This window comes from Ctenopharyngodon idella, chromosome 21, assembly GCF_019924925.1.
Source record: "Ctenopharyngodon idella isolate HZGC_01 chromosome 21, HZGC01, whole genome shotgun sequence".
In the NCBI taxonomy this organism is placed as follows: Eukaryota; Metazoa; Chordata; class Actinopteri; order Cypriniformes; family Xenocyprididae; genus Ctenopharyngodon; species Ctenopharyngodon idella.
In genome coordinates this window covers 16,750,886-16,777,844 of record NC_067240.1, presented here as the reverse complement: position 1 = coordinate 16,777,844, position 26,959 = coordinate 16,750,886, and the positions used below count along the sequence as shown (strand labels likewise).

The 26,959-nt window shown below is 38.0% G+C and overlaps 1 protein-coding gene across 3 annotated transcripts in view; it reads left to right on the top strand.

Moving 5' to 3' along the window:
- The first annotated feature begins 3,444 nt into the window (after nt 1-3,444).
- Nucleotides 3,445-26,959, top strand: part of slc8a4a (solute carrier family 8 member 4a) — a 69,782-nt gene continuing 46,267 nt past the window's right edge. The window contains exons 1-2 of one of the 3 annotated variants that reach the window (XM_051878685.1): nt 3,445-4,708; nt 4,987-5,048. The gene's annotated coding sequence lies outside the window, so the exon portion shown is untranslated. Of the gene's footprint in view, nt 4,709-4,956; nt 5,049-26,959 lie in introns of all 3 variants that reach the window. The other 2 variants (XM_051878683.1, XM_051878684.1) reach the window with 2 other exon arrangements.

Sequence of the window (26,959 nt, the reverse complement as noted above, 5' to 3'; positions counted from 1 at the left end):
ACATATCAATAAATAGTTTTTAAATAGAGGTTTCATTTTTTAAATCCGTATATAGAAAGATTGTCCAATGAATTGTAGTATTTTAGGAGAGATTGTCCCTTTTAAGATTGTCAAATTGAAGTTACACTGACAATTACTTTAATTAAACGTACGTTATTGCAGTGGTAAAACTTGATACAGCATTTCTATCGTTCTCAGATTGGTTTTGCAGTAGCTAGAGCACATTGATTACAAAAAGGCCATGATGGTGATAAGACCAGCCTTCATCTGAGAGCAGCTCTCTGGTAACTGTTCTTATAGTGTGTAAAGCATTGTTAAATTCATTCTCTGCCCTCCTCTTCTTTGGGACTCCAGAGGAATGAGAACCATCCTCTGTAGGTCTGTTTCACTCTTTTCACCTCCTAGAAACAATAAAAAAAAACTTTATATGTAAGGTTTCACATATTTAAGACCACAAGCTGACAACCTATCAAATAGAAATGCATTTAGTGTAAAATATAGCTGGCTCACCCCTTTGTCAAGCCATGTGTCAAATTCATCGCTCATTCTCCTCAGCTGCCGCCCATACTTCTTTGCTTTCCACAGCGCAGCAGGAGCGGATTGAGAACGACCTCTGAATGGAAGTCCATCTCCCGCTCCTCCGTTCTCCTCCGCCGATGCTCCATCCTGGGGCTCTGCGTCCTGCCAGCGGCTGACTGTATACACCTGAGACTCTGAATAGAGCCGCACACGCCCTGCAAAAGCATGTGATCACGTGGTAAGAGAATTTTTTTGTTAAATCTAGGTCAACTTATACATTTCCTTATATTTAATGGCGAATGTGGTTGTCTGAAGCTCTCACTTTGAGGAGAAATGTTTGGCAAGGTTTGATCCTGATGTTGCCCATGGTTCTTGATTGTCTCTTCCAGATGTGATGTCTTTTTGCCATCCAAGGCGCTGGAATCATCTTGATGGTCATGCAATGTGTTATCCATCGTGAGAGCTGGTGAACAATATTATTGAACAATATTATTATTATAATATTGAAATTTCAAGGTGTTAAAACAATTAATGACCTATTGTATTACACAAAGAACACTTAGTAACACAAGGTTTTCAATGATTAAATGAATTTCTTAACACGAAGTTTAACATTAACTGGTTTTCCTAAACACATACCTGTGGATCTGGACGAATTCCAGGACAAAAGATATGAATGTGTTCGTCTCTCCGGAACTCAAGTTGGTAGTGGCACTAGATGTTTTCCCTTCTTATCTCCTGTATGATTAAGAGTAGCTTCTCCAGTTCTCAACATATATTGATTGCCTCATGGCATGTGACACACCCAAACAACAACAATAACTGCAATTGCTACTTATATAAGTTTCATATTTCTAAGGTTGAGTCGCGCTCATCTGAAAACGTAGTCGGCCAAAAATAATGAAAAAAATTTTCCGTTTTTCGTGACATTTAGTCGGAGTGATTGTCTTCTCGCCGCAAGGAGTAACGTTAGCGTGCCAAATTTCCAGTCCGGTTGTTGTTATCTCTACAGTGTGTATGATCTCATTTCGGCTCGAATATTGTTGTTGTCCGTCGTCGTTTACAGTAGTGCTCCGCTCTCAGCCAATCAAACGGCGTTCGGCTTGTTCTATGAGCCAATCACAGCCCGCTGCTAGGGTGTTTTTGGCGCTCTCTGATGCAACGTCACTGTTGCGATAGGGCTTCTCGAGCCTTTGCTGCCCCGTGACTTGTTTACCTCACACGGGCCCCAGTCTCGCGGAAGCGTGGGAAGATGTACATCGTGCGCTTCCCGAGGACGCTGTCGCGAGAGAATTTGCAAAAGAAATGCACCGTTTAACTTTGTTTGCACTGAGTGGAGCTCAAAACAGAGTGATTTTGGTGGTGCAGGTCTCCGTGCAATATCAGTCACAAGGAGATTATGCTTTGCTCAGTTATGATTCATTTATTATGGCGAGTTTTTGACGTCTCTATAATTGGCCTTACTTTGAATGGTTTGCTGTACAGTATACTGATTTAATGCCAATAAATTTCGCAGTCAAGAGAACATATTTAGCTATTTCTGTTCAAGAACTGTGGTCATATAATGCGCATTTTCTCTGTTCGAACTGTAGATGGCAGGAGAGATCTGTGTTGTTGAGTCATTAGAAGAAGTTGGTAATTTCTTTGCTTATGACTCATGTCTGCACAACACAGAAATATATATAGGTTAATAGGACCTGTTACTGTGTAGATTGCTGCATATAGATATTTTTATATAATCTTTGCTAGGTCTACACTGCAGCATGTCTGTGTTTGGTGTATATATGCAGTTCCTCTTTTTCATTTTAACACATAAATACATAAAAAATGTGTAAAAACGCAATATGTAATGTTATGTAGCTGCACCAACTGAATTTGGGTATCCAACATTGCACTAAACATGAAAAAAGACAAAGAGAATTCCTCTTTAACAGCATCATGGAGACATACAAGTTTGGTTACAGCAGAGTATAAATAAAGGGTCCTGCTACTGTTTATTTTATTGTTTATACTGTTATTATCATTTAGGTTTTTTCGTTGCTGTGACACTGCTGCTGCAAAAAATAATACAATACAAAAGCACCATCTTAAACCAGGTTTGCTGGTTTGAGATGTTCTCCAAGCCTGACCAAGCTGGTCTATGGGTGGCTTAAAAGTTCCAAAACCAGCCAACAGGGTGATTAAGAGACCATCTAAGAACAGCAAACCAGTTTAGGCTGGTTTAAAGGGTTAGTAATCCTGTCATTAATTACTCACCCTCATGTCGTTCCACACCCGTAAGACCTTCATTCATCTTCGGAACACAAATTAAGATATTTTTGATGAAAACCGAGAGGTATCTGACTCGTTCATAGACAGCAATTTAACCACCACTTTCAAGGTCCAGAAAGATACTAAAGACAATGTTAAAAAAGTCGACGTGACTGCAGTGGTTCAACGTTAATGTTATGAAGCGACGAGAATACATTTTGTGCGCAAAAATAATGACTTTATTCAATAATATCTTCTGTGTCATTCTCATATGCTGTTTACGTTCAGCGCTTCCAGGTTCGTCAGAACGGAGACTCATTATTATTGGCCGGCTCCTGCGTCAGCATCACACGCATACGTCGTGTTGCTCACGTGAACCGCGTCGTCGATAATGAGTCGGCGTTCTGACATAGAACCTGGAAGTGCTGAACAAACAGCGTATGAGAATGACACAGAACAGAAGATATTGTTGAATAAAGTCATTATTTTTGTTTTGTTTTTGCAGACAAAAAGTATTCTTAAAATTAAATTTGAACCACTGCAGTCACGTCAACTGTTTTAACAATGTCTTTACTACCTGGTAGTTATATTGCTGTCTATGGATGAGTCATATACCTCTCGGATTTCATAAAAAATATCTTAATTTGTGTTCCGAAGATGAACGAAGGTCTTACGGGTGTGGAACGACGTGAGGGTGAGTAATGACAGAATTTTCATTTTTGTGTGAACTAACCCTTTAAGATGATTTTTTCTCTCAGCAGGGCAATTTAGGTCCACAAACAAGAGTTTTCTAGTAGTACAGTAAAGTTCTTCGAATCATTCTTTAATCTATAATAGAGAGGAGAATATTTTGCATAAAACATTATGAATTGAAATAACCTTAAGAAAATGTACTAGAGGCTAACTTTTTATTATACCTGACGCGATTCAATGATACAGCTGTTCACCTTTGAACCACAAGTTACTGCTTGCTAAGTGTCATAATAGTATCAATGTCACCAGTAGAGGGGTCAATGTTGATGGTACAAAATTAATTTAGCCCCTCTGATGTGCAAGTGCTTTTACACTCTAGCCAAGATAATTAGCATTTCTAATATGTCTGTGCTACATCAGTGCCAATTTGATGAATTATCGTCCGGTGTTGGCTCGCCATGCCAGCCAGCGACACTCTGGCAAACCTGCACGTGCTATATAGGAAAATGTCACCTCCCCTTTCTGCAGTCCAAGCTGCTGAAAAAATGCCGCCTTTCGCACCGTCTCAGCTTTCTGCAGAATCCATTCGCCAAAAAGAGAAACAGAGTGTTAATTTCCATATTACCTTTTCCAACAAACTCCGCCCGTCTCCTCCTTCCTCATGGCGAGGCTGGCTGATGCTGATGCGAGCGTATAGTTAACATCTTCTCATTCACTCCCTCTGGCGCCACACGTCCATGTGCGGCTCTGATCATTCTTCATTCTTTTCTCTCTCTCTATCCCCCCAGTGTATAATATAGTCTCCGCTTTTTACAGAAAGCCTATTTTCCCCCTTAAAATGCCATTGCTGGAATTAGGCATTTTATATTTTCTCTAGTGTTCGGAATTAGGTGAATGGGCTGCAGTTGGTGTTACCAAACATCTCGAAGATCTTTCGTCGATCACTTTTTAATTCGAATCGCGTTTTCATTCACGTCTCATCTTTAACGTAAGACGCTCTTTTTTTCTCGCCGCGAGATTTTCTTAAAAATCAGTCTCGTCTCTAGTCTACAACTTGATTGGATTTGTGTTAGTTGTTTGTATTGTTTGAACTGTCAAATCAAGAACTGCACCGCTGTACAGCTCGCGCGCATCACCGCTGCTCCATGGAGACATGAGCCGCGCGCACCGAGCTCATTCACTGTGAATTAAACCGAACTACAGCAAGTCAACAGCCAGTGTCCACCGGAATCCACACACCGTCTTTGTAAGTACAACGAATTTACTCACCACACCACATTACAGTGCTACTAATACAGTATTATTTGCTGTTAAAAACCTGACGGTAGGTTTAATATACACAAAGAAAGCGAACTGATTGCAACAAATGAGTAATAGACTGCATCCTCCATGTTTTCAGGTTACTTGATGTCAGAATGAAATAGACGATTCTATGAAACGAAACACCCACGTTCAAATATCTCATATTTATTCAAGACTACATTATTGTTTCAGGTACAAACTTGCTTGTCATTTTTCGCACAGCCTATACAAGAGCTACTCAACAAAATGAACCTCTGTTAACGTACATCTTTCTGTCAGAGCAGGTAAGATTGACTTTACTCTTGTACTAAACTAGGTCTATTGAGTTAATATTCTCTGCGTATGTAGCTACCATTTTCTCTTAAATGTTTTGTACTGGCCCCGCATAACTAGTAGTAAGCGCCACATAGTTTTCATACTGGCTGTGAATACTTAGCAGTCACAGTTCTCATGGAAACGCTCTCCTACTCTCACTACAGAGGCAGCCCACCTGTTTCAGATATACATAGAATGTGATTATGCCAGTATGCTGTGGTATGTAGGGAAACCCTCAGTCTCCACATGCATTGACTTGAGATAAAAAATATATCCATGAGGAGCGTCTACATAGAAATGTCACATGTAAATGTATTTTTTTCCCCCTCTCTACATTGGGCAGGTTTATTTCTCTCCCACAGTGTTTACATGATGCGTAAGAAACCTCTGGCTGATTTTGGCATGTTTTTCCTCTCTTTTGGACTGGAGTGTGCTGTTTTTTGCACTTTGATTTATTCAACTTAAAGGGATAGTTCACCCAAAAATGAAAATTTTGTCATCACTTACTCACCCTCAAGTTGTTCCAAACCTTTATGATTTTCTTTCTTCTGTTGAACACAAAAGAAGATATTTTAAAGAATGTTGGTAATCAAATCGCCATTGACTTTTTTTTACATTGACATAGGGTGAATTCAGGGTGATTGGGACACATTTTGACATTGAGATGACTAGGGAAAAGTGTCCCAATCAACCTGAATTCACCCTAGTATTTTTTTTTTCCCTACTGTGGTTACTGTCAAGTGTTTGATTACCAACATTCTTTAAAAGATCTTTTGTTTTTAACAGAAGAAACTCATACCAGTTTGGAACAACTTGAGGGTGAGTAAGCGATGACAAAATTTTCGTTTTTTGGGTGAACTATCCTTTTAATTGGATAATTCACCCGAAAGTGAAAATTCTGTCATCTTTTACTCATCGTCATGTTGTTCCCAACCTCTATGACTTTCTTTCTCCTCCAGAACACAGAAAAAAAGATATTTTAGTCCATACAAAGAACTTTTTTTGTTTGGACTCCATTGACATTAATTGTATGAACAAAAACATTCTTCAAAATTTCTTCTTTTGTGTTCAGAAGAAGGAAGAAAGTCATGCAAGTTTGGAATGACATAAAGTTGAGTGTGAATGATGACAGAATTTTTATTTTTGGGTGAAATATACTTTTAACATATAAGCAAATATAACAGATGGTCATTTTGACAAACAGAGACGCATTTGATAGACCTGCTCTCATATGACACACAAAATGCCATACGTCCTCACAAGGGAAATCAATTACGCCTTTAATTTCCCTTGTTATATAATTATACTGCAACAAAACAGACTGTAGGCAAATGATACTCCTTGCAGCTTGTATTTCAAATCAGTCCTGTCCATTTTCACTTAGGTTGATGGCATGAAATAGTCTGAAATACGTATTTTTTATGCCAGAATCTTATAGTGTGTCAGTAGCAATGCCTATGGTATAAGCATCATGTGATCATTAGTGCTATATATATATATATATCATGTTTTTTAGCTAAAATCTTGAATTACCTTGAGTCTGGTCTGGCTAAATTTCTCTCTAGTTGTAAACCACTATGTGTTCTCCTGTTGGAGCTCTTGGTTTCAATGGCATTATTTCCTTTCCCCTAATGCCTGGAACCATTACTCACAGCTTGAGCTAATCTTAATGTTTCTGGCGAACTGAAAATAATCCCACTCTTGCTAAAGGCGGAATTCAGAAAGTGGTTTGTTTTCTACTGCTGCTGCTCCTTTCATTATGTGGCATGTCTGAATATTTGTACGTCCTCTTACTCTGAAAGCTCCGGAAGACGTGAATTATGTCGGCCAAGATTTAGAAGAATTTTGTTGCAAGCATGAGTTTCCATTGGATTGTAAAGCCTGCAAGTCTGTCCAGATAGCTCCATATGTGGCACAAGAATTATGTGTGTAGCTGTGTGCAACACATCCAGAAAATTGGATGTTTAAACCTTTTTTTTTGTGTTCAGTGCACTTGTGTTTATGTCTGCCGGTCATCTATGTGTGATCCCTTTAGTATCACCCTCCTCAGTGAGAATCCAAAGCCTCCAAATGGCGTTCTTCTCACTTCCACTTGCAGCTCAACCAGCATTATTAAAGTAGAGCCAGGGGCCCAGCACTAAAGTCTTCATATTTCACCCCCGGTCCACAGCTCGCCTGCCCTTACAAATGATTAGCACTGTAAAATCCAGCCAAGTGAACCATTAAAATATCTTGCCCGTCTCTAGTCTCTGCGCACCTGAGGTAAGCAAGTTCTGTCAAGCCGTGTTATAAATAATATAAATATGTAGCTTTAAAATTAGATATTTTTGTCTGTAGCATTTTTCTCAGTCTTTTTAGAGCAGGGAGGGGGGTCCAATCCTGCTCTTGGAGGGCCACTGTCTTGCAGAGTTTAACTCCAACCCCACTTAAACTCACCTGAACCAGCTAATCAAGTTCTTACTAGGCATCCTAGAAACTTCCAAGCAGGTTTGTTGAGGCAAACTGGGGCTGAACTCTGCAGGACAGTGGCCCTCCTGGAGCAGGTTTGGACACTGTTTTAGAGAGAGGATAATTTGTTTGCCTAAAGATGTGTTCTAAAATGTAGTGAGCTACATCACAAGTGGACTATGCTAAATTGTAAACGTGTTCTAAAATGTTTTGAGCTGTAGTTGAACACTGTTAAAGGGATAGTTCACCCAAAAATGAAAATTCTGTCATCATTTACTCACCCTCAGGTTGTTCCAAACCTATTTAAATGTTTTTGTTCTGCTGAACACAAAGACAGATATTTGGAAGAATGTTGAAGTTGCAATTTAGTACATTTAAAATATATTACCTTTAAATGTAATAGCGAATAACACACTACAGTTAAATTATAATCAAGTACTTTAAATGTGCTTTAGTATGTTAGTCAACACATCAAAATTCACTTCTTTAAAGCATGGCAAGATTATTAAAGCATAATGATTCAAAATGTACTTTATAGTAAAACTTTTAATTTGACATTAGTAACTAAGTGCTCTTAATACAAATTCTCGTAATTAAGATGGTTATCTTTTGTAACAACATTCACATCACGCGCCTACAATGCCCTAGAATGCTTCTTCTGTAGCCAAATAACCTCAGTGGGTTATTTGACCATATGGCAGGTTGATTACAGACAGTTTAGAGTGGTGTGTCCCTTCCCTATACAGTGAATGCAAAATATGTTCCTTTCACTATTCAGGAGAGTATCTTCATAGTAGGACTCATGCCATGATCAAAAGAAATGTCTGAAGACCCCAGATAAGGATTTGATGCTAAAGAAGCTATAAAGAGTAAAAACATTACTAAGGAGCTGTGGCCAGTTAGAAAATGTGTACCTGAAGATTACAGAACAACATTCACACTATCCAAGTAAAATAACTACAGCAACATTACAAAGAAGTTGCAAAAACAGTATGGCAAGTATAAATGAGTACACTCATGTTTCTGCTCAGATTGTATACATCTTTCACCTTTACTAAAGAATGAAGGAGCTGCATGAGACACAGAGAGGTCACTAGGGACAAAAATAGGAGGAAACCACAGCTTTTCAAAAGAACACTGTCTGTCTCAAATTTGCCAAAATGTTTGGCAAAAACAAAATACTTCCAACAAAAGCACCTCATCGCAGTCAGGTAGCATTGGCTGTACCATATGGGACTTCTAGCTTTTAGGATTCTGGCAGCATGTAATTAGGAAATTTATTTAAAGGAATAACAGGGAGTCTGTGCATGCTGAGAAACTTGAACCACAGAAAGTGGATTATGCGTACATACATAGTTCTGTCATGAAACTCTAGATGGCGCAGGCTGATGGGTCTTAAAGCAAGCTGATGATAATTACTACTTGGTACAAGCTGATTGGTCCATTTCACATCTGCAGCCAATGAGCTTGTTGCTTACACATTTAAATGGCTGGTTACGTTCACTATAGCAGTTTGCAGCGTGCTTCAGAGTTCCTCTAAAAACCTCCACCTTCCCCAGCTCCACCTGTATAGATCTGCTAAGGGTTATTGATATATGCTATTTGTGCAGCAGCAGCGCTATGTCTTACTCACAGCAGAATATCGGCATATGTATTGGCAGTAGCAAGTTCCTGTACTTGCTCTGCAGCAGCAGCAATAATCCGCGGCAGCAATAATCAACAACAACAGCTATAATCTACAGCAGCAGCAACTCATCAGATATATTCCACCAAGACCAAATACATTAACATTGTCATATCCATTACCATGCTAAAAATCTTCCGAGGGTTGTCATGATTGAAATAAGGTTTAAATTAAAGTCGAAGTGTTTAATTTGTACACCACTAATTGGATCAAACAGAACTAGAAAAAAAAAGAAAAAGTTTTCAGACAACTTTCAAATATTCCGTCTTTTATTGTTCATCATGTAGTCCCATTGTCAACTTGGCCCGGTGAACCAATCAGGCCTTTTTAAACAAACTCCGTTTGGTGCATAAATTATGCGTCGGGTCAGAGGTTATTCTTTCGCCGTAACTCGACTTGTGTACAGCTGTTTGCCAGAAGTTAGTTATCATAGTTTACAAAGTTTTAAATATTCATATTTTTCTTAAAAAAGCCCATCGCTTCGCTTCAGAAGCCCTTTATTAACCCCCTGAAGTTGTGTGGATTACTTTTTTGATGGGTGGATGTACTTTTTTGGGTTTTAAAATACAACATTTGCTACCAGTATAAAGCTTGGAAGAGCCATGATATTTTTTAATATAACTCTGATTGTGTTCATCTGAAAGAAGATAGTCATACACACCTAGGATGGCTTGAGGGTGAGTAAATCATGGGATAATTTTCATTTTTGGGTGAACTATCCCATTTAATTGTAATGCTCATTACAACACTGTATTTGGTTGTGTGGCGTTTATATATTCTCTGCCCATGCAGGAAACCTCAAATTGGTTCACTGATATGATCAGCCTTATACAACCATCAAGACCTCCATCATTAATAATTGCTGTTTGTAAGTGTCTCAGCTAATGTAGCAAGATAATTCTGGATGTGAGGAAAATGCCTTTGATCTACCTTTTTGTTTTCAAGGAGCCAGCCCTCATCCAGGAACTTCAATTTAGATTTAATATCAACACGCTGTTTTGCTCGTAGCATTTGTGACGCAGGGAATGTGGTTCTAGGGTGTCTCTGCAGAGACACTGGTGATGGCTCCTTATAGGTTTCAGCTATTTATTTGCATTTTGTAGTTGCTTCATGAGGCTTATCCTCTGTCTTCCTTTCTCTCCTGCTTCCCCTTTATTCTTCCTTCCTACTCATTGCCTCGTTCTGTTTATAATCATGATTCTGAGTGCATATTTTAAGCAAACCTACTTTCTGTTGCTTGACTGTGACGTTTGTGTTTGTAAATCCTGTAATGAATGCTAAAACTGGGTAATTATATAATAACATTAATCAAATACAGTTTGACTCATTGGGACTTTGGGAATTACCCAAAACAAACATTCCAGAAAGCACTCCTGTAATTGTGGACTAGTTATTGTGCCCCATTCATCAAAGACTCACTAGCCAATTGGATTTTTACAAAATCAAATACGTGACTTTCCTTTTGCTCCTCTACTGTTAACACTATTTATATCTACTGCATTTGCCCTTTTATTATTAAGCTTTTAGAGTATTTTCCTTTCTAACCTGCTATATTCATGTTGGCCAGTTTTACTCTAGGCCCATAATTTCAGTTCACTATCAGGAGAAATGGTCACAAAATATTCCTGTATGGTTAGAATAGTTTACAGTTACATGCATATTACAAAGTATTATATACAATATGCTTTGTAATATGTGTCAGTGGCAAATCGTAAGAAGATCTGGTGCTCTAGTCGCTGTCCAGGGTGCTGAATCTACATCAAAGGGTTAGTTCACCCAAAAATAAAAATTTCTGTCAATAATTACTCACCCTCATGTTGTTCCCAACCTGTAAGAGTTTCGTTCATCTTTGGAACACAAATGAAGATCTTTTTAATGAAATCTGATGAATTTTTAATTATTTTAATGAAAACTTTCTGTCCCTCCATTGACAGCCTATGCAACTACCACTTTCAAGCCCCAGAAAGGTAAAAAAAAAAAAACATAATTTACTGCTTTATTTACAAAATATTAATCAAATTATTAAAATATTAAAACAAAATATTAAACGCGAGTTCACGCAACAGTGTCTGCTCTCACATCAACACACCACGGATGCGTCGTACTGCTCTTGTGAGCACGCGTTGGAGATTAATTATGTTTTTTTTTTTTTTTTTTTCCCAAACAAAGCACTCACATTGCATCGTAAAATTGAGGTTAAACCACTGGAGTCACATGGATTACTTTTATGATGTCTCTACTACCTTTCTAGGGCTTGAAAGTGGTAGTTGCGTAGGCTGTCAATGGAATGAAAGAACGCTCTCAGATTTCATAAAAAAGAATGATGAAGGAAAGTCTTACGGGTGTGGAACGACATGAGGGTGAGTAAATAATGACAGAATTTTCATTTTTGGGTGAACCCTTTTAATATAGTAAAATGATCCTGAAACAGTTCTCACTAAAATTAGTTTGTTGCTCTAGAGTGAAAACAAGTTTCTCAAAGGAAATTCTTGCAGATTTGCTGACATTTTGCTTGGGTTTGCTCTTTTATATTGAAGGTTGAGTGAGGTGATTTGGTCTCTAAGCTTTGGGCTTTATGTAACTGTTGCATCAGGCTGACGGGGATCAGTTTGAATGATATGTAAATACCTCATTTGAGACACGTCAGTCAAAATACTGTCTGCAAACCTGTGATTTTACACTGGGTCGTGGGAACATGGGAATTGAGGAGCCCAGTGGTTACTACCTCCAGATTAATGAGTGCAAATTAAATCTGAATTCTTTAAAGAATAAGCGCTGTGATATTGTTTTCTATCACTTCATTTTCATTCTATCCTCCTCTCTATCCCCATGATGGCTCGCTAAAGGTTTCCAGATGGAATACGGGGCTTTTGTGCTCCCCTGTCTATTCCACGGCATGAATGTAAATTAGAAGGTGCAACATGTTGACGGATTTTGCACCCTTTTTCTTTTCCTCTGTCATGGTCAGTGGTGCTGGAATGATGGGAAAATTTTCACACTTGACTAGGCAACTTCAATGGGTTTTCTCACAGTTCCTGATAACTACTTTAGACAGAAGACTTCACATGACAGCAATGGACAAATGCTGTCTTTTATTGAGAAACGATTTCTTAGACAAACCCTGTCCAGTGTAAATGTCTATTGTGCATGTTTCATAAATTAATAAACACCACTGGTGTGAAATCAGATTCTACAAGAAGTTAATCAGGTTTCATTTTCTAATATACTTGTGTTTTTAAGCAATATTATATGAACAACAAGAGTGCTGTTGTTATGAATATCAGTGATTGCAGCACTATTGCAGGTGTGATTATTGCTTATTAACCACAGAATTTTTTTTTAATAACTGCCTTTTATACAACCTATTCAAAGTTAATAATGAGAAGCGTACATTTTAGACACAATATTGCCACTCATACTCATTTGTCTGTTTTTGCTCCACTATTAAAAATACTTTTAAATGAAGAATTAACTGTTGCCTGTCTCCAAAATAAATGAGTTTTTGAATGAATCGATTTGGTTGAGTGATTCAGTCATTTACTAATAAAGACTGTGGCTGCTTTTCAAATAGTATGCTCTCTGATTAGGTACTTCTTTGGAATAAGTTCTTTCTTTGTGACTGTGAAAAATGAATGTAATCCAGATGTAATACTTTCATCATGTTGCCATTGTCACGTGACCTACCAGTGTCAGTTGCTTCGCTTCACTTACATTCATGGGATAGTAAAGTGTCCATTGGATGTGCACTTCAGAATCTCTAATCCAGGTACTTTTTGCCTACAGTTTTATGAATATATATGTACTACTCTTTTCACATACTGTTTCTTACCTCATTCCTTAAAGGGTTAGTTCACCCAAAAATGAAATTTACTCACCCTCATGTCGTTCCACACCCGTAAGACTTTCGTTCATCTTTGGAACAGAAATGAAGATCTTTTTAATGAAATCCGATGGCTCAGTGAGTCCAGCAAGATAAATAACACTTTCAGATGCCCAGAAAGGTACTAAAAACATATTTAAAACAGTTCGTGTGATTACAGTGGTTAAACCTTAATATTATAAAGCAATGAGAATACTTTTTGTGCGCCAAAAAAACAAAATAACGACTTTATTCAACAATATCTAGTGATGGGCGATTTCAAAACACTGCTTCATGAAGCTTCGAAGCTTCTGTGTTTTGAAATGTATTAGTGTGTCTGAAGAAAAATCAGTTGAGTAAATGATTCATACACTCATAAAATCAGTCACCTACTGGTGTAACAGTGTAACCTACAGAAAGAAAATCCCCACCACTAATACACGGACTGACAGTCTGTCTGGAACAAACACAGACAAACGGCGTGATACAAACAGTGAAAAGTCCCAGTGCTGTTGGAATAAATATCATACCACCTGGCCAAATAAAATTTGAGAACTGTTGTATATAATATAAATCACTACAGATGAGAAAATGCCAGTCTGTCTTAACACATGAGCAAATTCTTCCTAACACAATTCTAAAAGTGTCTGAAAATAAGGCCAGTCGAAATGCTTGGCCATGTGTAAATGAGCTCATACTGGCTCTAGTGATGTGTAATTGCACAATTAAACTATTACAGGAAATGAAAGAAAAAAAAGAGAATCAGATCCAAACTGTGTGAATGTTATCATTGGGAGATTTGGCAGCAAACCGTGGCATGTTGGTTTACGCATACGTATGTGTGTAAATGATTGATTGTGAATGGAGAAAGGGTCGCCTTGTGGGGGCTTGTGGGTATACAGTCTCATCCACACTATCACACCGTGAGACAAGCAGAGAGGGTGCCTGGGGCAAATGTCACTATGTGGAAAGGAGCTAAGACTGGAGGAATAAAGAGACACAGGTGTTATTTTTGGCTGGCAAATGCCATATGCTTCCTGTTGAGGGTCTACAGTAGGCGACCTTTCCAGAGTGTCCGTGGTTGCGATGAGAAAGATGACAGGCACAGGAAATTGGTTTCAACGAGAATTAAACTATTCACCCAGCAGAAAATGCCATCCACAGGTACTGACTCTGAGGCAATAGAGCGGTCATGTAAGACCAACTTGAAGAAGACATTGATTTGCCAATGGCTCCGTCAATAGCAATAATACATGACAACAAAAGGCAATATATTCAAAAAAATCCATCAACCATTCATTGCTTTTTTGATGGTTCTGGCTCTGAATAGACTGAGGCAGACGTGTCATTAAAAATGATTAGAAACTTCATCTGGCCCACCTTAACTATTAACGTGTCTCACCCGAAGGGGTTGAGGTTCGGCTGGTTGGACTTTCATGGACTTTTAGTTGGTTTGTCTTCAGTCACATGTTTCCTTTAGGGGCTTTCGCACCGGAGAAACCTTTTCATAGTTCCTAGAACTATTGGCTGAAGTACCCAGATTTTGCCGTGTTCGCACCGCAGAAACTAGGAATTATTTTAGTTCTAGGAACTCCTTTTGGGGGAATTAATTTAGCTCCTACTTAGGGTCTAAACCAGCACTATATGAACTATCAGTGACGTGAGTGTACGTTGATTGGTCAAACGCATGTCAAACACCGGCACCCTGCATTTTTAAAAAGCTGTGTGAACATATTGTGTTTGTGTTCTTTTCTCGGCCTCGATGATATGTAATACTGAAAGTTGTCATAGGAGATTTCGTCTCTTAGCCCCACTTTTTGCCCTTTCAGTCGTGTAAATTATGCGTTTACGTTCCATCTCCGTTATCACGAAACCCACGACACACAGCAAACACAGCTCCAATCACAGCATTCTCAATTTACCGGATTTTAGCATTTGTAAATGCTTAAAGACGCCGCTGTCGACTGCTTCAGAGTTCCTATTCCCGGTGCGAATACAACCAGGAACATGAAATTAGTTCCCGGGGAACTATCCTTTGGGCTAGTTCCTATAACAGAGTTCCTAGAAGTATTCGGTGCGAAAGCCCCTTTTGTTCTAGTTTCCCGCTGTTAATCTGTTACCATGGACACTCATTTAACGATCACACCTGCTTGACATTTAGTTCGTTATCTTGTGTATAAATGCTCTCTGTTTTCAGTTCCTCATTTTCCGGTATTGTTTGTGTCTTGCGTACTGGATTATTTGAGTTTGTTTTGTAAATAAAGACTTTGTTTTGGAACCTTTTTCATCCTTCTCTTCATCCTCTGAACCTACATGTGACACCATAACTACACCATCTGGACCCAAAATGCATCCTTTTCCATTGACTGACATTTGAAAGTAGCAAAATAAACATATACATCACAGATATTTCATCCTTTTATTTCAAGGGCTCTTAAAAGTGTGAAATGGACTTGCAATCACTTTTCATGTCACATTTCATTTTGTTTAGACTTTTATATTATATGATTTTAATTTGTCTTCTCAAATTTGTTTAGTTTACTTTAGTTTTTTTTTTACTTTATCATAGTTAGGTTTAGTCTATTTTTTTCTGAGATTTCTAGTTTCAGTTTTTAGGTTTCATTGCAGTTTTTAGGGGCTTTCGCATAGAATAGTTCTAGGAACTAAAATATAGGAACAAGCCACTAGGATAGTAATTTCTCCCCCGGGCCATGTTCCTGGTTGTATTCACACCAGGAATAGGAACTCTGAAGCGGCCGACAGCGGCGTCTTTAAGCGCAGCATTTACAAACACTAAAAAACGGTGGATGGAGGATGCTGTGTTTGTTGTGTGTCGTGGGTTTCGTGATAACGGAGATGGAATGTAAACTCATAATTTACGTGACTGAAAGAGCAAAAAGTGGGGCTAAGAGACAAAATCTCCTATAACAACTTTTAGTATTACATATCTTTGAGGCTGAAAAAAGAACACAACCCTGCAGACAACAGATAAATGCCATTATCGCTGTTTTCCATGTTCGTGAAGTAAATATGTTTACATAGCTTTTTAAAAATGCCAGGTGCCGGTGTTTGACATGCGTTTGACCAGTCAACGTACACTTGCGTCACTGATAGTTCCTATAGTGCTGGTTTAGACCCTACTCTGAAGTAGGAGCTAATTTATTTCCCCCAAAAGGAGTTCCTAGAACTAAAATCTTTGCTCATGTGCAAAGATGGCAGATTGCATATTCGGGATGTCCTCCCTAGCCATGCTGCTGTTACTGAGATAAACGACAACCATAAAGAATGACTTTCTCTAGGTAATTTAGGCCTCTTTTGTCTCACCAATAACAAACTATCATTCTATAAAGCATATTTGCTTTGCACCTGTGCTTTTAACCACACTATACCGTTAACCAAAGATCTATACTGTTCCGCACACTGAGGTGCACCGTCAGTCATTCTCACAAACCCTTCAGAGCTCCTGCTTACTCTGCTACAGTCCTGCTTATTATGTATTTAAAGCACTGGATGACTCCCTGCTGGTTTAGGCCCGTCGACTTCTCTCCTGTCAAAGCCACCAGGAGAGCGATGAATGCTTTATGGAGAGTGAGAGGCTACTTGAACTACTGCGATCTGGATAAACCCGCAGCGCAAAATATCTGCTCACACATATGCCGTGTTTATTTGGCTGTCCATCGTTATCGATTACAGAGGGCGCGTGAGCAATGTTGCATGTTTCATGAATATTGATGCGTACGGCGGACATGCGGGCGGCGAATCGAGAGAGCGCTACATGACAGTTGTTAATATGCAGGGATCTGAGGGTGGGAGAAGCTTCATGTTTTTTTGCAGTACACAGGAGAGGAGGCTGACCCATTTAAATGGCAGATTCGACGCGTGTGGTGCCTCACAATAGGGTGAGATAGCAGGAAAACTACTAGACTGTGTCAGGAAAAAGGAAACGTGGGCACTCTGAGCTGAGGCACTGATGAGATCTGTTTCCAGCAAACATATGGAGAATGATAGCATAAAATTAGACTTCGTAATATGCGAGGAATGGTAGAGCTGTGGGGTTTGCATGATTATGTAAATGTTGTGTGTTTTTGTGAGTATATCTGCACTTTTTGTCTTGTATAATCAGGTTGTTTCATAATTACAGGCTTCTGTGCATTTTTTTTAAGTGTTTGGATACTGAAGTCGTTTCTTTCATTAGAGCCGTAAGTTCTTTGACTGCACTGCCCACCCTCCCCCATCTCTGCCCTCCAGTATGAGGAGCTTCAAAGCATGAGATTTCACTAAGATCTCTCTCCATCCATCTTATGTTGTGTCACTTCCTCATTTTCTCTCTCTATCTTTCTGCTTCCTCTTCTTTATCTCCTATTTTACATTATTCTCATCTCACTATGCACCTCATATAAAAAGCAACTTGTTCTCTGATTAAAGAGATGTTCGGAGAATGAAAGAAGGTGGTGTTTGGATCAGTCCACGGAGTGCGCAAAATGACTGAGTCAATGAATCTCGGTGTGCAGTGATGCTTATGAAGTAGCAGCATTCTTAACCAAATGACTCAATTGGATTTATTTTTGCTAATCTTTCTCATTCAGTGTTTAATTTGAGAAACTGAACTGGCTTTCATGTGGCCTGCATGAGTCCTTCAGACTCTTTAAGGTATGTTTGTGATGGGTGTGAAGAAAGCACAAGTCTTAATAAACATCATAATAGAAGAATTACAACAGAAATGGATTATTTTTTTCTATCTATCTATCTATCTATATATCGGTCGTTTATCTATCGGCCAGTCTGTCTATCTGTTTGTTTATCTATTGGCCTATATGTCGGTCAGTTTTCACGTGACGTCACGCCCTGAGGGGAATGCCCCACTGGCAGGCAAAACAAGGCTTTCCTCCATTGACCACCAGTCATTTTTACCAGGTTTGTAGTAAGATCTAATGTAGTAAGACAGTGATATTAAAAGACCAAATTCAATATATACCTTATTGATTATGCATACTTTGTACAGGCAAACAAATGAACACAGAATATTAATGCAACACGAGGTTTCTCGTTAAACGTTTTTTTCATCGAAAACCATTATAAAGAAAACGCGTTGCGTTCATATTCTGGGCTCATCTGCTCGCCTGTATATAGTATGCATCATCAAAAAGGGTTAAACTGAATTTGATCTTTTAATATCTCTGTTTTAGTATATTGAGGCACTTTAAGGGTGGGTTGCACTAAGGATTCTTTAGCCTGGCGTCGGTTCACCCTCCGCCTATGCTGCTCGATCAGCCCTTTCATTCTAACAGTCTTTCTGCGTAGTTAATCTGTGTTTAAAATTAAGTGCTGCAACACAACTCGATTTAAAATAAAACCCAGATCAACAAATCCTTGATTAGTGTTAAACTTTGCTTAATTTAATCCTTATTGGTACAACTCACCCTCACCGCTGTTTTTAGTGATTGAAAACACTGCAGGTGCTGTATATGGATCACAAGTGCCCAAAACTTGCATCTTGTTCACATATTTTTGTTTTTAAGATGGAAAATTGACAGGCTTGTGCTGCAGTTACATGGCTGTTTTGCCCTCCAGGGCTCCGCGACAGTCACTTGACTGAAAACTATGAATTGAGTGTTCGATTGGTTCGATCTGTCTATATAAAATTACAGTTAGGCTTTGTGAATTTCTTTAAATTTAAATTTATTTTGATTCTGCTTCTATTTAAATTCCGGAACTATCCATTTTATAACAACATGTAAGTAATCGTGTTAATTCTAATGCCTGATCTGATATGTAATGATTCATGTACAGTCAGATGTTCTTTGTGTATGTGTCAGTAAAATCAAACCAATGACTAAACGGCCAACTTTATGTTGTTTTTCTTAGTAGGATGAAAATAATCTGTTATTTAAACGGTGATTAAATTATAGAAAGTGATCAAAGAACGCTCCCTTTGCAATCGCTGGAGCTGTCAATCAAATAGCGCGAGTTATCAGTGACTAAGCTCTGGACTCACGCCAAAACTCCCGTTTTATTCAACGAATCTCTTAGTTACATCGTGTTTGCACTATTACGATGAAAGCACTTGTAAGTGTGCAGAAATTGAGTTGAAATGATGAGATCGCTGTCTGTGATCGGATACAATGTTCATCACTGCAACCTTTTATGCCACAATCTAAATATAATACCATAGATATAAATGTAATGCAATAAAGCAATGCAGTTCATGACCCCTTTAAGGTTTTCTTCTTCTTTTTTTATTTATGTTGTTGAAGTTACAGAATTGAACATTATTAGCTTCTACACTACGGGTTGTCTCCACAGATTTTTTTTTTTTTTTTTCATTAAATCATGCTGTTAGCTTATGCCATTATTGTCCATATGAGTCCATCTCATTTCATCCTGAAGAGATAAGAAAGATGAAGTGGGAGTACAGGATGTCCCAGTTCTGCCCTCAGCCAGTCAAATGAGGACTTGCTTAATGATGAAATGTGACACCAGTGACATTAAAACATCTTTAGAAAAGACTGGCTTAATTTCCCGCCAATTATGACATGCCCTGTCAAAGGAGCATGAAAGGGCCTGCAACATAGAGGAGAAAAGGAACAGATGAAAGAGGAGAGCATGGAAATGAAAGACTTTCACAGGCCTGATCGTGGAGTCATGGGCGGTAATGATGACGAACAAGCAGTGGTTGTGTTGTTAAACATTGAGCTGACCTGCTGCTTTTCTCAGTTTGTTTCCTAATTGGGTCTGGTGTGCTAGTGAGACACAGATTCCCCATGCTGGGCCGTGTGTGTGTGTGTGTGTGTGTGTGTGTGTGTATGTGTGTCTTGCTCTCTCACACCTCTCTAAAGTGCAACATGACCGTCTGGCCCTAATTGATCATCATTGTTATGTCTTTGTTATGGCTGCACATACTGGCATTTGCAAACTTGGCATTTTGGAGAAAACACATTCACTCTTACTTTCTTAATGTGGCTCTGCAGCTTTAAATCACATCAGAAAAGACTTCATTCCAACTGAATAAAGCCCCAAACTGCTCTGCACATTGACTTACAGGTCTGAATGAGGAGCCATAATGAATAGCAGCTGTCCTCAGTGACACTGTGTTAGTGTGTTTAATATAAGCTTAGCATCCTCACATCCACTAGTGTTACATTGTCCATTTCTGCTCTCAAATGGGAAGGTTTTAGGGGGAGATTCCTGTGAGGAAGCTAAATTAAGATGGAGGGATGTCTGGTAAATATTGACTGCTGTGGAAGGAAAAGGAGGAGGATGGAGGGACAAATATTGACAAATCTGTTAATAATCATCACAAACTGAGAAATATAGAGATCTTTATGGGTGAATCTCACCTGATACCTGCCAACAACATGTCCTAATCATAAAATCACAAGGAATAAACAGGAAATATTTTTTTCTTAAATAAACATAAGCCTGTTTTAAGGCCTTTAAGATGTTTTGCATTGTGATGAGCTGATTCTGAGTGAAATTGTTTTTTCATATATGAAAAAAAAAAAAAACCTGTATGACTGTGCTTATTGTCTTTTTAAATGTGTTATAATGTGTGGAATAGTAAGAGGCAGGTGAAATAGCGAAGGATTAGGAGAAAGATTTAAGAATCATGTGAGCTTAGATATTCAGATATCTGGGGTGAGTGGATAGTGAATCCATCATTCAGTACTGAAGTTTTGACATTGCTTAATTAAAGACTACCTAGAGAGGTTTTTACCTCCTGTTCTACCTTAACCAATACTGTATTCAAACTTTTTGCCTGTTATTCCTTTGTTCCCTTTTCATCTGTCTTCTTCCTCCTTTCCATTCTGACACTCAAACTTTATTACCTGTCATTTGGTCTGTCGTTCTCTCCTTTTCCAACTAAACAGTCTTTCTCTTTTTCTTTATTGCACTTTTTTTCTCTCTACACCCTTCACCTCAGGAGAGTGAACCTGTCGTCCTCTCCCTCAAAGTTAAACCTGATTTTACTCTCCGGGCAAAGGGACTAAAGCATTCATATTTTAAAACTGCTAAAAGCTTTAAGCGAGATTAAGGATTTAACAGTCTGCTAAAATCGCCATATTTAACTCTATTGGTTATAAATTTTATCTTTTATAAATGTGTGCTGTTTTGTCTTAGTAGAGGCACTATTACAGTCAGGCATAGCTGGAGGATTCGTGTTGTTTTATGAAACTACTTATTGTTGACATTGATGTGGCTTATTTTACAGGATGTGTACAACATAAAACTCTGTGCTAAGAAAATTAGTTTTGAAAACACTGAGGGGAGACCATATTTTTGGTGTCTGTCGTGAGCTCTTAACAAAACAGTTTTCAGACTCACAGATTTTTTGGGCAACACTGTATCAGACTGAGGACGGTTATAATGTATGCTTTATTGGTAAAAGTTAGCATTAGTTAATGCATTGGGTGTCATGAACTAACAATGATCAACATTTTTTTTATAGTATTAATTAATTTGGGTTAACATTAACTCTTTCACCCCAGGTGATGGGAATTTCATTATTTATGACACAACACAACACAACACGCCATTGACAGCATTTTCCGACAATCCATGTTTTCACTGTTATACAGTAGGGGGTGTATTACGCATCACTTGAAAGAGTACAGAATCTCCGGATCAAAACAAGAAGCAGAAAAAAAGAAGCAGCAACAAGCGATAGAAACATTGCTTATAAACATTGTAGTCTTTGACAAAAATGCAATTTTCTCAGCTTTTTGTTCAAAATGTTGCTTTTTTTTAAATAAATCTTACCCACATTCAAGTGTTGATAAAAAAAGAATGCATGAAGCTAGAATAAAATGTTTTTTTGTTGTTGTTGTTTAAAAGCAGAGGCTCTGTTCTTTTGAAAAATTGCATGTTCCGATATTCATACAACAAAATATTCGGGGGGCCATAAAAGTTTTGTGAAAATGATCAAAAATGCTGCAGAGAAATAATTAATTTATAAATATACTGTTGTGAGATGTTAATTCCTGAATATTTATAAAACATTAATTATTCTTCATTTATACTTTATTAAATTAAAATTTACCTTGAAATGTTAAAAATATCTGTGCATTGTTAGTAGGGTTTTTGAGTGATTCAGTCAGTGTGTCAGTAGGTTGGGACAAATGACTCTCTTTATAAGTAAGTCATTGAATCATTTACACAACCAATTTGTTCAAACACTGATTTATTTAGGAATGAATCATGTGACTGTCGTTATAGGTGAATCATTGAATCATTTACGCTACTGATTTGTTCAAACACACTGATTCATTTAAGAACAAATCAAGTGACTGTTTTTGCAAGTGAGTTATTGAATCATTTACTCAACCCATTCATTTAAAACACTGTTTTTTATTCAGGAAAGAATCAATTGACTGTCATTATAATTGAGTCATTGAATCATTTACACAACTGTGTATTGTGTGTTGCCCAGAGATGTGACATTTGTTTCTGCTGTTTCGAATTATTTTCGTTGGTGGACCAAATATAGACAATGTAACTACAAATATTGTGTCTGAAATGTCAGTTATGCGATATTAACTTCTAGTTAACTGAATTGTTGTATAAAAAGCAATATCATACTTGCTCTTGTACTGGTGGTCTAAATATCAGTGATTACCTGTGGCTGAATCCCATCAGTGTTGACACTCAGTACAGTAGACTTGCGCATGTCATATTGACAAACCATAAGCTGAAAGACCCAGTTGAGCTTGTTTAGTCATTTATAACTGTCCACAAGTGTGTGTATGTGTGTGTACGAATGCAGATAGAGTGTCAGGACAGACATATGGAGAGCTGTGTTGTTATTATGGGAATTGGCCACAGCTAGATTCACAGGTGGAATCCCCAGTAGACTGCGCACAGCAGATCATAAAAGCCAGAGAGCTAAACACTGCATTTTTAGATCAGACTGGGCTACACACACTCAAAACAACATTCTGATCCAGACTGTTGCATGTACATCTAATGAGATGTTTTTTTGTTGTTGTTTTTTTTTGTTGCCAAGAACCATTAGTTAGCTTGATGTATTTATTAATGATCATCTGATTTGTGTCTGTTTTTGTAAGTCTGCAAAAGAATCAGAAACATATTCTGTAGACCAGTGCTACTTTAACTGGCTGACCAGCATAACCAACAATAATTCATATGAAACAACAAAATCACGCTATATTGTACAACTTGAATTGGGAGAAAATATGCAATCTTTAATATATATTTTTCCCTATGACAATCAAGCACCCAAAACAACATATTTTAAAGCCGGAAACCTGATTAAATGTTAATCTGTTGCAGCATCAGAAGCCATACATTATCATGCTATTGTAGTCCATGTGTGCTCTTTTCCTCTGAGTGTGCATGAATCCTCCAGGCCATCAACAGTAGCTCATACTGGGTTGTGTGTTCATTTTCCTCAGGCTTGCTCATATATCTGAGGGCTTTATAGAGCTGCACACTGCTCCGTTTGCCTTGCGCCCCACCGCAAGCCATGCTGCTGTGGTGTGGATTCTCTGCATATGCCAATTAATGCAATCAGCCTCTTGATTGATGTGTCCATCAATTGTAGATCTCTCTAACACTCTGCCTGCAGGATCGAAACCGGAACCATACTGCTGCCATGCAGCGCTCTGTTCTGTTCTGCCTTTCACTCCAGCTGCAAACTTAATTTGCTCGCTTGCATGCTCTGTCATGGGAAATTAATAAGATACAGTCCAAATGGTGTGCGAGATAAGCCCTCACTCTTGATGGGCACCATTGGCTGAGAGCTCGCGCAAAGGACTCAGGGAACAGCCTCTGTGCTATTTATAGGCCTGGCATCGTGTGTGGCAATAGTGGGGGAGCGTGCTTGATGCCAAGTGCATGATTTGTGCCCAGGGAAGTGCATAAGAGGTAGGGTTGGTAAACACGCTAATGTCATCAAAACGTCAAGGCAGTGCTGAGAAGTGTCATAGTGTCATATAATGTTGGGGCTGTCAAATGATTAAACATATCAGTTGAATATGTGATATGGCAATGAATAAATCTTAGTTAATAACATATAGCAATATTTGCTGAGAAAGGCCTTAAATGAAGAAAAATAAATGATATTACATTATTGAGAATTTGAGATAGAGGGAAGCATTAAAAGTCCACTGAAGTGCCTTGGAACACACAGCTTTATTCAGTGTGTTGATGTAATTTCCAGTAAAACAGGTAGACAGGGCGGGATTTATCTAGAAGCTCCTTCCCTTTTTCAAAATAGCCAATAGCGTTTTGCCTAGATCACAACTCAGCCAGAGCCGTTAAGCTCGTAAAACCCCATTTTCCTCATAATCTCTAACCGTTTCTCCTCTATATTGCTTTAAAATATAGCATTGTTTGTAGAATTCAAATGTGTCTGAAAGTTATGAGGTCTGTGCTGACTCGCACATATGATCCGCTCTGTGCTCTGGATCAGAGCAGATTGTGCTCGCACTGCAGCGGTTCACTAACACGAAAACAGACTTCATTCACGTCAATGGAAAGCATATTTACACTGTCTGAATCGTTCCCTATCCTCTATATAGTGCACTATGTGCCATTCACCATATAGAAACTAGTAAATATCTGAACAAATGACCGATTTCAACTGCAGCTTCAGCGTCTGTTTATAGTGTAGGAGAGGCAGGACTTCAGATTCTAGAGAGCATTTGATTGGACAGAAGATTTGATGAGAAGCTGAAGTCGGTGGTGATGTCATGAAAATCCGTGAACCATTTTAGCGGAAGTGAGAGACTGTTTGAATGCTTTCCCAGATGCGAATTTTGTCATTGTTTTGGAACACACCGGCTTATTCATAACCTTAAGGCTTACATATTCATACTAAAAGTTAAAAAACTTAAATTTTGATTTCACGGGGACTTTAAACAGACATTGTATATAGTGGCTTTAGAACTCTTATATATATATTATGTGTTTATCTTAAATATAATATTATTTATTTTATTTCCATTCGCCAGTCACACAGTGCAGATTCTGTCTGTTTATTTTTTTTTTATTGTTCGCAAGTAAACATGATCTAAATGGACGTATTTGGTTGTTGTGTTTTGTTTTAATCTGTTTTTACAGCTTTAACTCATTAGTATTCATAGGTATTTGAATTAAATGTTTATAATTTTGTATGTTTGGATATGCTCGGAACATAAAATATGGATGTACTGACAGCATATGAAATGTATTTACATATGCATAGCTTTAAAAATGTAAACACCTTTTTTGAATGTTGTGTATTATATTTGCATTATGAATATATTTGTGCAGTAAAAGTTTACACTGACGTTCAAAAGATTTGCTTTAAAAAAAAAACAGTAATATTGTGAAATATTATTACAATTTAAAATAATTGTTTTTTTTCAATGTATTTGTAATTTATGCACGTGTCAGGGGGCATGATTAACTTTTTTTTTAATTAAGATTTTTTTTAATCTTTCACTAAATTAACTTGTCAAATAGACAGCCCTAGTTTGAGCCATGCATGTCTGCATCATGTGGATATATGCATCTTCAAAGGGACAATATGGGGTCTGACCTTCCTCACACATAAGCTAACAAAGATCATCCTATGTCACATTAATGACCTGGATGTGACCTGGACTTGGAGTGACAGCCCTGGCATCATCACACATCCTCTTAGTGGAAGATGATCTCATATTTCTCTGCAGCTCCAAGCAGCCAGAGATACTGATGTGTGTGCATGTGTGACCAAATGCAGCAGTCACGCATGTGTGATTCCAGCTCTTATATAAACTTGCCTGTACAGGGATTCTTGAGGAGAGGATGGGATGTGCTCCAGTGACTGTCGCCATTCCACACTTGTATGATTTGTTTAGTGTTAACGTTAAAGACGTCATGAAATGGAAGTTGTGATAGTCTTTTCTTCCTTATTGTGACGTATAGCCAAGTGAAATGGCTTCTTGAACAAGAAAAAAATTGGGCAGGGCTTGATTTTGCCATCTCAGAAATAAATTACATTTTACAAAGAAAACTATTATTTTTAATTGTAATACTATTTGACAATGTTACTGTTTTTACAATACATTTGATCAAATAAATGCAACCTTGGTGAGCATAAGAGATTTCTTTAAAAAAACAAACAAACAAACAAAAAAAATTAATAAACCTTAAAGGGTTAGTTCACCCAAAAATGAAAATGATGTCATTAATTACTCACCCTCATGTCGTTCCACACCCGTAAGATATTTTCGATAAAATCCGATGGCTCAGTGAGGCCTGCATTGCCAGCAATAACACTCCCTTTTTCAAGGCCCATAAAGCTACTAAAGACATATATAAAACAGTTCATGTGACTACAGTGGTTCAACTTTAATATTATAAAGCGATGAGAATACTTTTTGTAACAAAGCCTCGTTTACTGAAATCATGGGATTTTGGCGCTCTGAACCACTGATTCGAAACAAATGATTCGTTAAGCTTCGAAGCTTCATGAAGCAGTGTTTTGAAATCGCCCATCACTAGATATTGTGAAATAAAGTCGCTATTTTGTTATTTTTGGCGCACAAAAAGTATTCTCGTCGCTTTATAATATTAAAGTTGAACCACTGTAGTCACATGAACTGTTTTAAATATATTTTTAGTAGCTTTATGGGCCTTGAAAAAGGGAGTGTTATTGCTGGCGATGCAGGCCTCACTGAGCCATCGGATTTTATCAAAAATATCTTAATTTGTGTGCCGAAGATGAACAAAGGTCTAACGGGTTTTGAACGACATGAGGGTGAGTAATTAATGACATCATTTTCATTTTTTGGTGAACTAACCCTTTAACCATTCCAAACTTTCGAATGATAGTGTAAATTGCTATTTTGCTTTGGAGGTACCTGCAAAACTCCTGTGTGTAGGGATTCAGTTTTTCCCCTGTTTTG